Source organism: Haliaeetus albicilla, chromosome Z (genome assembly GCF_947461875.1).
Source record: "Haliaeetus albicilla chromosome Z, bHalAlb1.1, whole genome shotgun sequence".
Taxonomy (NCBI): domain Eukaryota; kingdom Metazoa; phylum Chordata; class Aves; order Accipitriformes; family Accipitridae; genus Haliaeetus; species Haliaeetus albicilla.
The window spans coordinates 70,503,100-70,517,477 of NC_091516.1; the positions used below are offsets into that span (position 1 = coordinate 70,503,100).

The 14,378-nt window shown below is 38.4% G+C and overlaps 1 protein-coding gene across 4 annotated transcripts in view; it reads right to left on the reverse strand.

The window, feature by feature from the left end:
• The window catches only part of MCTP1 (multiple C2 and transmembrane domain containing 1), a 288,852-nt gene that overhangs the window by 159,343 nt on the left and 115,131 nt on the right, over positions 1-14,378 (reverse strand). The window lies entirely within an intron of this gene.

Below are 14,378 nucleotides of genomic sequence, written 5' to 3' on the forward strand. Positions count from 1 at the left end.
TTCAACAGTGAACACAGGGGTGAACGTAACCATGAGACCAAGTAATGAGCTTGAGACTGCTCCCCCATAACTGGTGCTAATGAGACAGACAGGATGAGGCAAAACTCTCCATATTCCTCTATGGTCTTTTTGTACTTCACTCACTGTGAACAAAGTCAAAGTACTAGCATGCCTAAAAAGCCTCAGCTGAAGATCTACCTATAGCATACCATAATCAGACACTGAAATCCTTAAGGCAAATTTTAAAACCTTACACTAAAAAGAGAGAACACAGGCTATAAAAAACCCAGTATAATAGAGATGAATTATACTGAAAAACAGCACTTTCCAGCTGTCGCTTCCAGTAGAGATGGTTTTGTACTTCGTACAATAAGAAGAAAGAAATTACATTTCAGAAAAATGGTGAATTAGCAAGTACATTTATTACAGAAGCTAATTACCTGATTTAATTAAAACTGTTTAACTATCGCATGGTTAAGTGCGTTAATTTTTCCACCGCTGCTATTCACTCACAATTTAACTTTTGAAACAGAACAGAAAGCCATATGCAAGCCCATTCTGGAAAACAAGAGTGACTGTGCCATAAAAGCTTTTGCACAGTTTGGATGTTCATCACTGTGCAATTCAAATTCTAGTTTCAATTTTTTTAAAAAGTTAAAAAACTAATTTTCCCCTGGGGAACACCTGGTTTTCAGCCTGTTGAGAAAAAGATTTCAGAGAGGAAAACACACCAAATCAGGGAAACTAACTTCTTCTCTTCTCCCTATGACTAAAGCCATAGGGAAAAAAAGCAAACCAACCAATTCATTAACGTCTTCCCTGTAAGCAGTTATCACTGCTGCAAACTGGACCACTTGGACACAAGATCTTTAGGTTTTTTTTACCTACAGAGGTCCTAAGGCTAAGCCACAACATTACAAAGGTTGCAGCCTGTCCAGTTCCTGATGTAAATCACAAGTCTCCTTCAGATCCACCACACATATACAATAAATAACACACTTAAACCAATTTCAGCCTAGTGGTTTGAAAAAATAGAAGCTTCAAATACTATTAACTGGAAATCACAGTCATTAAATAGGATTTCCTGCTGTACAGGACATAGGAGGAATACTGCAGGAATAAGCACAGTTTATAAAGCCGTAAACACCCAATAAATATGGGGGAACAGAATTTTTCATTACTGCAAGTAATGATGAAATGTACACATTTTTAAAAGCAAAAATAAGGTAAAAGCATGTTCTTAATTCTTTTACACTTAGAACTATAACTAAAGCTCTGTCAAGGCTTCCTATTATTCTTCCATTTTACTTTCAATCTTGGAATTGCTTCATTTGACCTACAATTACTTGAAAAGAAAGCAAGCCACTAGAGATGTGCAGAGATGCACAACAACTTTGATGTCATAATTCCTGAGAAGCTTAATTATTAATACAAACACTTGTTCCAGATTTGTTGCATGAAGAGCTCTTTTCACCGATATTCAGCTCTTTCCCCTTCTCTCTGACTTCATCCACACTCATTCCCCTCTTAATAAAGTTTCTCAGTCTCCAGTTATTTTCTTCGTTACGGCCAAGGTAGAAGATGAAGTTGGGGGAGGGTTCTCAAGTATGTGTCTGCTGAGTATGTCAAGCAAAACATGTATCAGTTCATAGCATTTTACATATTTTGTATTTCCAAACTGCAACATGAAGTAACTCATAAAAAGAAACATAGAAGAGTATGGCTGCTCTGTCCAATCTTTTATTTTGAAAAGTAGGGAAACTACTTACCACAGATTATTTTATGTTAATTTAACAAATAGAAATAGTAATTTATGTTAATTTAACAAATAGAAATATTAATTGTTATTATTTGTCTTGTACAAGAGCTGCCACGCCTATCTTATTCTTGGTCTTCAGCAACCCCCGAACACCACATGTAAACTCTGCCACACTAAAAACTACAGCTTTTCCATAAATAATCCTACTTTCTGTCCTTCTACCCACCTAGCAAAGGATTACCCACTCTGTTCACTTAAAAAGGACACTAATTAGTTTAAATAATACAAAGCACTTCTGGAAAACTAACATCCTAAGAATGAAGATGCCAATTACAAATTCACAGTGAGCACACAGATGCTACAGGATGCAGAGTTCTACTCAAAAGTGAACAGGGAATACAAAATTTTAATTATTCAGTGCCCATTAAAAAAATATTGGTTATAACAATCACAGTTTTTTCTCCCTCTTCCGTCAAAGACTCATTCCTGCCACAGAAAAGGCAATTTTAGTACAGTATTTCAATGTAGCAAGTATCTTTACTTAGTTTAGTAAATACTCATTTAAGCAAATACTAATTATGCTTGTGAAACAGAAAGAATGAAAAAAACACTGGCAGACGACAGAATAAGCAAATGTGCAACGGTCAGCGTAATTTCAAGAAAACATTTATGTTTCATTATAGGCATGGCTGAAGTCAGATTCATTTAAACAGAATTTACGCAAAAGACGGAAATGTTTTCTTGGCAGCTCAGATTATTATTCTAGTTAATATACTTTATTATCAACACAATTACATCCCCTAATCAAAGGAAACACTGTTTGCTCTGCCCCTAAAACCTCAGGACTGAAATGATAATCTTCCTGAAATTGTTTAAAGCATGACCATTTGTTTTTCAAGACAGTCAGTTTTTGCAAAATCAATCAGAGGTTTCACCTCTTCTGGGACCAAGACAGAGGGCTCTGATTTGCTTTGTCTAAAAAGCACAGCTCACTGTTGGTCTTACAAATTATAACTCCCAGTTTTACAGAAATAACCTTTTTGATATATACTTGCAACTGACAAACACGTGAATTGCCCTCATCAATGTAACAATGCAGTCAACAATCTTTCTCTCCAATAAAATGTGAAAGTTTTTCTCCATTCCCCAGGGATAATGATTTACTACACGTTAGATGCACACTGAAATAAAAGCTGAATCTTAAAATGTTGAATAAAAATGCTAGGTAAAGCAGAAATAGAAGCCTTAGCAGCCCGCATATGTCTGGCACAACAACAAAAAAAGGTGTAATGAATATTTAATACCTTGGTTGAAGCTCATACTCATTGCATATGCAATCCCAGTTAAGGTGACATGAAGCAAAACCGATGCTACAAAGAAACATTCACAGAAACAAACTATGTGAATCTTGCCTGTAAAATAATATTTTAGTTTACTAGCTAGAAAATCTTAATGTTGGTATTTCCTTATTTGCATATAGGCATCTGAAAAAAAACAGACATAGTAGAATTATGCTAACAAAGCAGGGCTTTCTATTCTAACAGTCAGACACAAAGGTGTTTGATGCCTTCTAATGAGTTTGAATTAACAGTCCAGGTTCCTCCACCTGACTCATCAGAGGACAATGGTCTGGAAGTCCCAAGCCAAGCTGCTGCTACTGATGCTCTGTCAATTCACCTGCATTACCAACAAAAGGCTTCACAGGGATTTGGGGTACTGGAGCAGCGGAGACCACTAAAGTGCTATGTTGTCGTCCCTGACCAATCACCTGAGTGGAGGAATCTCTTTTTTTAGTCTTGGCATGAATTTCCACTGCAATAGTCTACTCAGGAACATCACCCAACTTTAGGCACAGGTATCTGCACTTGCCATAGCAGAGCAGGGGCACTACAGGTAAGTTGGCACCCTACTAAACTTTCCTTTTCTACCTTATTTTATCACCATCAAAGTCCTCTTGCTTTACCTCCGTTACTTTACACTAGAGGAATAAGACGATTCAAAACTTCAGTGAGATGTTTACAACTTGGGAAGACTTAGTCAGTGATCACCTACATTAATACAACGATCCAGAGATGTATCCACAAACGTACATGCTTTTTCCCCTCTTATGAATATTCATATCTTCTGTGAGAACACAAGCTATTAAAAAGGAATGAAAGCTTAGCCTCTACAAATACCAGCAGTAGACAATCATGTTTTGTCATCTGCAATGTTAGCACTATGGTCCACACGTCCAGCAAAGGAAAAATCCATTTAACTACACAATACAATGTCATGTGACATAAAAGCAAATCACAGAATGGTTTGGGTTGGAAGGGACCTTAAAGATCATCTAGTTCCAACCCCCCTGCCATGGGCAGGGACACCTTCCACTAGACCAGGTTGCTCCAAGCCCCATCCAACCTGGCCTTGAACACTGCCAGGGATGTGGCAGTCACAACCTCTCTGGGCAACCTGTTCCAGTGCTTCACCACCCTCACAGTAAAGAACTTCTTCCTTAGATTAATCTAAATCTACCCTCTTTCAGTTTAAAGCCATTACCCCTTGTCCTATCACTACATGCCCTTGTAAAAAGTCTCTCTCCAGCTTTCTTGTAGGCCCCCTTTAGGTACTGAAGTGTGGGAATGACAAACATGTTCCTACAAAACTTAAAGAATAAGAATCACGGCAATGAAACTGAAAGAAAGGGAAATCATATGAGATTTGTTATCAAATAAATGTATTTGCTGAATAAGCAATTCCCTGGTGCATTTATCATGGAAGAGAAAGAGAAGAAACATGCTTTATTCCCAGTACTGATCTTAAACCAGCAATAGCCATTTCTAAGTGATAGTAAAAACCCCTAAAGACTAAAAAAGTTATAGCCAAAAATCCCAATCCCTAGTGTTGTTCCAGAACATTGAAACAGGTTTTGATTATTTTTATCCTTTTCAGAACTAATAAAAATGGAATCACAACTACAGTTTTATAGTTTGGGAGAAAAAAGTTCCAAATTATGCCTCTAGACCATGACAATTTACAATTAAGAACTTGAACAAGTACAAAGCCATGTCATGCGTGCTTTGGACAAAGAATATTGGTGAATCAACAGGCAATTAGTGTGACTCCCACTTCGTTAAGCCCTAAGGGACTGGAATAATGGTAACACAATAGGAACCCCCACCCTGCACCCTGTAAGTATCTCCTGCTGCACTTACTGCACTAGTAGGAAACTTTTTGGCCTCCAACAGGAATTCGTGCTCGTCTATAACAGATTGCCCTCACTTAAACCCAGCTGTTACTTCCTTCTCAATCTCATGCCATGTAGCTCACACTAAAGCCTCCATGTCGTGCTACTGCTATGAAAAGTGGGACTCTTCTGCAGCTGAAATGAAGTTCCTTAGGCTCCCTCATCTTTCTGCATCAGCCTTTTGTGCATGTATACATGTTTACATCAAGATCACTAGGGGATGGGTTGTGCCCATGATTCACTTTCCTGCTTGGGACACTGCAACAAATAAATAAAAATATAAGCCTATCAGGAGCTTTCTATAATTTCAGAAAAATATACAGCAAGTGTCTTTCATAAACCTGAGCTTCTGTGCAGTCCAATTAGGGCCATATTATAGGGAAACGCAGCAGTTTGGGTTTCCTGGGTTGAAGTCAAATTCTGAGCACAGTCAATGCTGAATCATTTTTAGACAGAGAATAACTGGCTCTGAATTTTTACAGTCACAAGGCCTCACAGAAGATGACACAGCAGTCTTAATGACAGACTTTTACTGCTCTTAGCCAGAAGGTTCATTTCCCATGATCGCTGCCTTTTGCATTACAGCTTAACCCAAATGGCAACATTTGCTCCCCAAACTCTGTATGATAAGAAAATAACAGTTTCAATGACAGACAGCAATCAGAAAAGTAATATTTACAGTAGAACCATTAACCTCTCCTATTGACAAAACTCTCATTTCTTATTATAGTGAGAGCCACCAAGAATACGATTGTAGCAGTACAGAAGACAAACACCATGTGAAGTCAAGATGGTATTCTAATTGAAAATCAGCTAATTTCTTACTCCTGATATGAAGATGAGTTAACACTTCCAGTCAAACTGATTTTCATAACAATGAAAAATAACTACCTTGCTTATCACTTTGCTTTATTTCCTAAAAATTTTGCAAGGATATCAATGGAGAAATCAGTCCAAAAAGACTGCAGAAGCTGGGATTAATGGGTGGCATTCTTTTATTTTAAAAATTAATTCCTGAACATAAAGAAAAGGGAAGGAACATTTTGCTATTAGAAATGCTATTCATAAAAGTATAGGTAATAAAAAGTGTAACTAGGTGACAGACTGAGATAATACAAGATCTTTACTTTGTATGGCTCACTGGATCTCCAGTGAAATTACACATACTATAGTTCAAAATACTGCTTTAGCTAGTATTAAAACATTAAAACAGGAGCATAGATAGGAGAAGGTACAGAAGGAAAATACAGTTAGGTTACAGAAGAGAAAGATTTTTGTCTCATTCATGCTTCTGCAGTACATAATTCTGAAAATTCCCATTTTTGCCTTTAATTACGACAGTATTTGCTAAGTAATCAGCCAAGACCACAATGACTCTGCTCTGAAAACTGCTCTTAATAATTTCTCTGTATTGATGTGCTAATCTAAAAGCATTCTCTACCTGTAATTAACAAGAGTGGCAACAATGTGATCACAGGAGCATAACCTAATGGTACACTGTCAGAAAAGTTTTACAAATTTGAATATCAATTTTACTCTTTCTCATACTGCATCATGAGATTGGCTGAATGGGCACACAAGAAAAATGATGCCTTAAAACAGCGGAAGAAAAACCCCTGACTTCATACCCTGGAGAAAACATATTTGGACAGCTGGACTCCTCTAAATTTCAAATTATATTATACTTGAAGCTGTATCATAGAATCATAGAATAGTTTGGGTTGGAAGGGACCTTTACAGGTCACCTAATGCAACCCCCCTGCAATGAGGAGGGACATCTTCAATTAGATCAGGTTGCTCAGAGCCCCATCCAGCCTGACCTTGAACGTTTCCAGGGATGGGGCATCCACAACTTCTCTGGGCAACCTGTGCCAGTGTCTCATCAGTGTTTCACCACCTAAAGGTGTACCACTGTACCTAGGTGCATCATTTCTTATTGACAGTTTATGTTACACTTCGTATGAGTACTTCAAGTTTCATTAAAATTTTCTCCTATTCTTCTAAATTGACCTGTAACAAAATACAAAAAACGCCCTAAAGATCACCTCCTAACACCTATTTATGAGTGCTTACTGGAGAGTTTCTCTAGTTTATTTTTAATCATAAAACTCAACCCCTCAAATGGCCTTTTCTAGAAAACACGAGAAACCTATTGACAGCATTTCTCCCAAGAAGGTAAGGATTATTTTATTGTTTTCTTTCTACTGCATTTTTATAGGATTCGAATATATTGTACATACTATTTTACAGACATGGCTGTTACAGGAGAGGAAATTCTGGTCCACCCAAACTGATGGAGATTCTACTATCAACTTCAATGGATCAGAAATAAATCAAGCAATCATAAAATATCTAGAGTGTACATAAAATGCTTAGGAAGTCTGCTGTTTAATATAGCTTGTGATTTCTGAACCTACAATAAACCTATTTAGCCTACAGTCCACCTCAATACATTTGACGTCTTTGCAGCATATGAATTTTCCCAGTGTACTGCAAACTGACAGTTTCAATTTTGAGTGCCTAAAAGCAACTCATCAAAAAATGTTTGAAAAAACTAGAAAGTTATTTTTGCATTTCATAATTATATTTTTCGATATCCATTCAGTCATATCAATAAACATTTCTGCATATGCTCCATAATTCTCATAAATAAATCTCTGTTTAGGGAATTACTATTGTTGGGGGGCGTTTATTAAGTTTTTCACTAAATTAAATAGGCTGCTACCCACAGATGTAGATTCCGGCTCAAAGTACTCTGCAGCTCTAAAAAACCTATCTTTTATTTCGATGCCTAAATAGTAGGGTTGTGAGGAAGTTGATAAAGTGTATCAGCCAACTGACAGCAGTGTTCGAAAAATGCTTGTACTTGCCAACTTCTGCTGAGTGTGGCACAGAGCCAGCACTCGCAGGCAGCTTCTGCCAGACCTTGCCATGGGGAAATTCACAGCAACTGTTGCTGTCTCCAGAGGTATCAGGACTGAGTTTATTTTGGAATCCTTGTAGAAATTTTCATTGTAACGTGACAAGGAACGGCTGCTAAGCCGTGTTCTCAAATTGTTTAATAATCCCACAATTTACTTGAAACAGTCGATCTTCATATGGGAATAGACTCCCCCTTAAAGGCTTAGGAAAGGGCATTTAGCCACCCTCTTAGAAGGCTGCCATTCAGTTTCCTTAGGTAATTCCTTCTTCCTGGGATGGAGAAATGAGGAGAAAAACCACAGGCCACAGTGTGTTAAGACAAACATGACAGGTCAGATGCTCTTACCAAAATACAAGGGAGAGCAAGAGATTGGCAGGGTGCAAATGATGGACTGAGGTTTTTTTCAGCTTCCCATGCAAAGGGGAGAAGCTGTTCCCTCTGAAGTTTTCAAGGGGATGGTAGGGTACCACCAACCAGTGAGGACTTCCCAGAGTGTGTGAGAATTGCTGGCTACGACAGAAACAGAAAGCCACGCAAGAAGAAAAGTGCTGCCTGTAGACCTAACGTGAGCTGTTGGCTGGACGGAGAGGTGCAGGCGCAGTGAGGGCAGGCACCGTGTCAAGCTGAGAGCAGAAGGAGCCAAAGCCACGTCCTCCAGCGGGCTGTGGCACCTTCTGCAAAGGCACTTGCTCAGATGGGCAAAGCTGCTGGTAGCCCGCTGGTAGAGCCCACAGCCCCGTTTCTCCCTGTTCTTCTCTGCTCTTTCCTCACTTTTCTACACTGCAGAAGGACACTGCTCCCCATCGCCGTCAGGTATGAGTCACTGCCGCCAGGACCCTGCGTGAGTGAGATCTGGCAACGTTTCAGCGAGGAGAAAATATCAGCGGTGACCTCCGGAGCTGCCAAGCTGCAGAAGGGCAGGCTGCGAGGGGAAGAGAAACCACCGCACTGCTGCAGAGAACAGCACCGTGGCAGAGCAGAAAGGAAACTGAAAAGTATTTTCCCAGCCTACATTTTACCCTGGGCAGCGCTGATCTGTACCTGTTGACAATTAGAATGAGTCACAGTTCTCTTCAGCCACAGCTAACCTCTATCTGCGGAAAAAAAGAGATGAAACTCCAGTAGCCTGTTCGCGAACCTTAGGTATCATTACCCAAATACAGACAAAAAGCACTGCCTACCTAATGAGCGTGTACCTTTAAATAAAACATCCTGTAAATGTTCTTGCACACTATGCTGGCACACTTATCTACATATATTTACATGAATTCCAGAGTAACAAGCACACCAAGCTGCCATTTCTTGTTTCAGCATCTTATCCTCACTATATCTATAATAAGGAAACTGGGCATTTAAAAATGAGTTCTTCCAGACAGTCACATCCCCAGGAGTTCTTAAAAATTAAGTGTATTTTTGACTCAGATAAAACTTAATATAACCCTTCCGAAACACCTTCATATAAGCTAACATTCTTGCCCATTCTGATTTAAACTAAATACAAACCCTTTGATTTGCACCCCAAAACTAATGATATCTGATTTCCTCTGTATTAAAGAGCATTCAAATTCCATACTTAATTAATAAGTTAAAATAAAAATATAATTAAAGAGCTACTTTGATGAATGTTCATAATTAGTGGCATGAAAATACTGATCCAAAAGGCCTTTTAAAAATAATTTGGCATCTGGCTACCTGTCATAGCATGAATAGCATTTCTCTTTGGTTATTGCCTTGTGACTATTTGCCACATTCAGAAGATGGTGCGAGCACTACACTATTGATTTATGCCAATAATCCTCTCATCAAATCTTTCCAGGAAACAGAACAGGGATATGTTCCTATCGCTTCCAACTGTGTCACAGACTAAGCAATATTTCACAGTAAGCAAAATTTATTCCATAATCCTGGTCTACCTGAATTGTAAGGATGAAGAGTTTCCCAGTCTCCAAAGCTACACTGTATACACTGTATTTTAATCAAGTTAAGGACTGAATTTCAGCATCCTACATCAGTGAAACCCACAGTTCAAACATGAACAACCTGCTCTGTAGTTAGGCTTAAATAAAATTTTCAATAATTTTAAATTTATTGCCTTATACATAGGTTTGCTTTCAATATTGTGTTGTTGCACAAAATTAGGACTATCTTAAAGGGTTACTTTATCATCTCACTTTACTTGTTATCCCATTGGCACTTAATTTTCTTCTAGATCCTGAAAATGTAGATGTATAGTTATTCACCAGACAAAATGCAAAGTCTATGTGTATGTTCTAGTACTATAACAGTTCTTCAGACTCTCCTGGTTTTGACAGCCATCTTTTCCAATTATTCTCAGTTTAAGCAGCTAGTTTCTCACTGATATAAATATTTCATATCGGAAATAGGAAATTTATCAAATTGAAATGTAGTCTTTGCACTGCATGAGGGCACTAATAGCATGCTGTTTCTGCCTTAATTCTTGGCATCTTTGGGTGCAGGTTTCAGTACCAGAGTCAGACACTTAAGGATCAACCCCTCAGCTATTTCTACAAAGACAGATTCTCTAGTTTTAGGTAGCATTACTGAACTGTCTCCTGCAGAGAGAGACACAGACATCTGGTGATACTATCCATTTCAAGGTCAAGGCCTTAGACGATGATAAACATCTGTTTTCAGGAACTCTTTCTGTAGGATTTCACACAGAAAATACACTACTTCTGATCACCATGAAAAAGTCAATTAATGTTTCACTTCTGCTCAAAAAAGTATTTTCCTTGTGCTGTTTTACAAGATTTGGTCAATCTTCACCCATTTTGTAAAAAAAAAAACAAATTATAAATTTTAAATCCAGAAGGGATCAAATTCACTATGTATCTAGCCTGTTTTTTGACATGACACAAAGTCCTTGGGATTAACCTGTGCTACTTATTTCCCAACTTTTCCTAAAGTGGAGCAGCAAACCAGCATTGTACTTTTCTCAAAAAGCACAAAAGGGAGTGGATTCCAGCCTGCAGTGAAGTAAGAAAACACTGTGATGAAAACATACTTAAAATAACTTAAAAGAATATTTTGATATCTTTCTTTTGACTGAAGAGAATCGTAGAACACCAATGACTAAAATATAATTCCCCTTTACACCAATTGTGCTATAATATTTCAGTTTGCATCTCAAAATGAGTCTCTTTTAAATAAAAAATGGATCAACTACAAGGGGGTATTGTTTAAAAACAATATTTAAGATATTGCAAAACATCTATAAAGGCATGTTACCAATATGAAATAGCCCCATAAACTTCACATGCAAGAAGTCAGAGACCAGCAGCAAATCAAAGGGGTCTTTTTAACTTAAACATTTTAACTCCAGAAAAAACTCTTAAAAATATACATGATATTACACAAACACTACATATGACAAAAACAAAATGTGAAATCAGAAGTGAAAAGGAAACCATAAAGATGTAGGTAATAAGGTTAACTTGTTAATACTACCAACTTACCAGGTCCAACACTACACAGTTTTTCCCAATCTTACGGGAAAAATTCTCAGAAAACAAATTTTTAAATTTAACTAAGTATATGGTTTACTTTAGGATGGGCTTAAATAAAGCACATGTTATAAGTCACATTTATGGTCACTATAGGATTTTGCCAGAAGCAAAAACGTAAACTGTCTCGTCACATAGCTTAGATGAAGTTATGGTACCATAGCTCCGCGTGCTTGGAAGGAAAGCTAGATCAGACTGAAGCCAGAATTTCTTGTGATGATGAGGAGTTAAAATGAATAGTTACATTTCCTTCTGTCATATTGCACATACCAGAGCATAAATATTGCCTGTTGTAATAAAGGATTATTTTCAATCATTTGAGAAGAGAACAGCAAGATGTTGGTCCTCTCATGAAGAATGTTCTGCTTCCCTTTTGTTGTGACTATCAATGGAGCTATTTATCAACTAATAGCTGTGATTAATGCTGGCATTGCTAGCCACATAAATATAACTTCAATCTTTCCCCTTTTCTTCTGGGAATGTTGTGGTGTCTCTTTTTATAAATTTGGGGAAGACAAAGTGTGCAGAACATTCACGACATGACAATTCAACTTTGAATTCCAAGACTGCAATATGTTCAGCAGCAGGTTTCTGAACAGATATGTGAAACTGCAGTTCAAAAATTAAAGAACAAAAAGCTAAAACTAAAATGAAATTCTTTTCTACCATGTAGTTCAAGTATTCTTTCAGAGTGAAATTCACAGTACTTGCAGAAAATTCAATTGTCAGGCTTCAAGCAGAGGATCTGGAAAAGTTTTGGAGGAATGGGGTGTTATGCGCTGTTAAACACTTACAATGTAAGACTCCTCTGAGACAGTTCTGGGATAAATCTTCCAAGCTCTGGTTTTAATATCTAACACATCTGTCTCAGTAGCTCCATTTAGCATTTGGATATATATTCTTACCCAGTGTCTCCCATGGACTGTCCTGTAGTCCCTTGCTGACTCATAACCTGTGATACAAGCACTGCTGCAGCATGCAGGCAATGCAACAGAAACACCAGTGCTGGCTCAGACCAAAGGTGCTGTGAACTCAGTGCTCTGCCTCCATCAGGGCTCTAAGCAGATGCTAACAAAGAATTATTTCCCTCCAATGTCCTCCTAGGCACGAAGAATTTGGAGCAAAGGCCTTCAGAGTTAGATCTGTTTTCTGTGCATTCAATGCCCTTTGTGGATTTTTCTTCAATGAACTCACTGAATCTCCTTCTGCACCCACATAAAACTCCAGTAAAAATTCAGTTTCACATGCCCAGTTTCTTAGTGAAACACAACTGGGACTACCACAGGGATACTTTAAACAATAAAAAAAACCACCCAACTATTACACTCAAGAGAGGATTTAGACAAAATTGAATTCCCAAATCAAGACCCTTTCTGTGCACTTCCCATTCAGCAGCCATCTAACTCCACTAAGCGCCTGCCTAATGCCTGTAAAGTCCCCTCAATTCAAATTCTGCGGGTGCTCCTAAAATCTCACTCTGAGTAGCTCCAAGAGAAAGGGAAAACAAGCAGAAACACAGAGGACAGGCACTTATGAGTGGATGGGTCCTAGCTTGGGGCCCCAGTACAAGCTGCTGTTTCTGTATTTTCCCCTTAAGAAACCAAGGCTCCGTCCTAGAAGTGCAAACCCTGTTGAGATCTGAAACCTGGCCAATGCGGGAGGGAGTACGTCTGAGGCTCCCCACCTGGTCTGAAGGATCTTCTACACTTCTCTAAAATGCAACGCATATTCTCCCTCCTGACAGGCTGCAGTGGCTTGGTAAAACATTCCCTTGGTTGCTCAAGACAGGAGGGCTGAGATTTTTGAGGGACAGGAAGAAATTCAGAAAGGGAGCAGAAAGTAACCCAGGCATTCTGCTTTTTTGGTAAGATTTCTAGCTACGAGACTACTCTGTGAAACTGGAGCCCAACAACTACCTTCTTCCCCAGTATCTTTTCAAAAGAAAGACCAGTACTTGCTCAGCCTTTTGAGAGGCAATACCATCCAAAGTGAATTACAGGCTCCAAAACATGGTGGGCGATGACCATGTACTGCAACCCCAGGGTCTGGGCTCTAGGACTAAGCAGTACTAAGGAAACACCACTCTTGTCGTGTTGCCTCCCAGGTGGCTTGAGGAGAATTCATTGCTGTTCAAGCAGCAGCTTTCCGAACCGACCTTTTAAAGAAGTTGACATTTTATACAGCACCTAGTATTCATTTCAGACCCTGGGATTCCACCTCAGGAGATGGTTCTCCTACCCCTTTGTTTACTCTAGACCTAGAATCCTGTATTATGGGAAAAATAATTACAGATGTTTTCCTTGCATACAAATAATCACATTTACATTCACATTTCTGTTCTTTTATAAATAATATGAATGATGGATATGACTGAATTACAACACATTCAGAAACTGGGCGAGTCTCTCTAGCTCATGGAACAAAAACATTTGAGTATCTATTTTTAATGACTGTCAGGCAAAGCTTGATAGAATATCAATATACCTAGAGGAAGAATATACATAAAAGTTTATTCTTGCAGCAGTGACTATACTAAAAATTCAGTTTCAGGGACATAATTATCAGTGGAGTAATTTCCTACTAACGTAAACAGCCTTCTAGGTTTCTGGTACCATATTTGAGATCTGACAGCAGTCAGTAATTTCATCAGGTAAGCATGGAAAGATCCTGTGCAATACTATTCTTGCAGTTAATTTTTTACTATGGCTTTTTCTCTCTCAAAAGGGATCTATTACAGCAAATCCAAGATAGGCTGTTAGTCAGATTTATCATGCTCACATTGCTGTTCAGGAAGTGGATTACTGACTTAATCTAATTTTAAATATGAGCTGCAATTGTATCTACAGAGTCACTGAGTCAGCCTGCTGTGGTCCTGTGGGTCAAAATACCTTTTAGGAATCCTTTTTATGTCTGAACTACATGTGCGGAACACGTCTCAGAGCA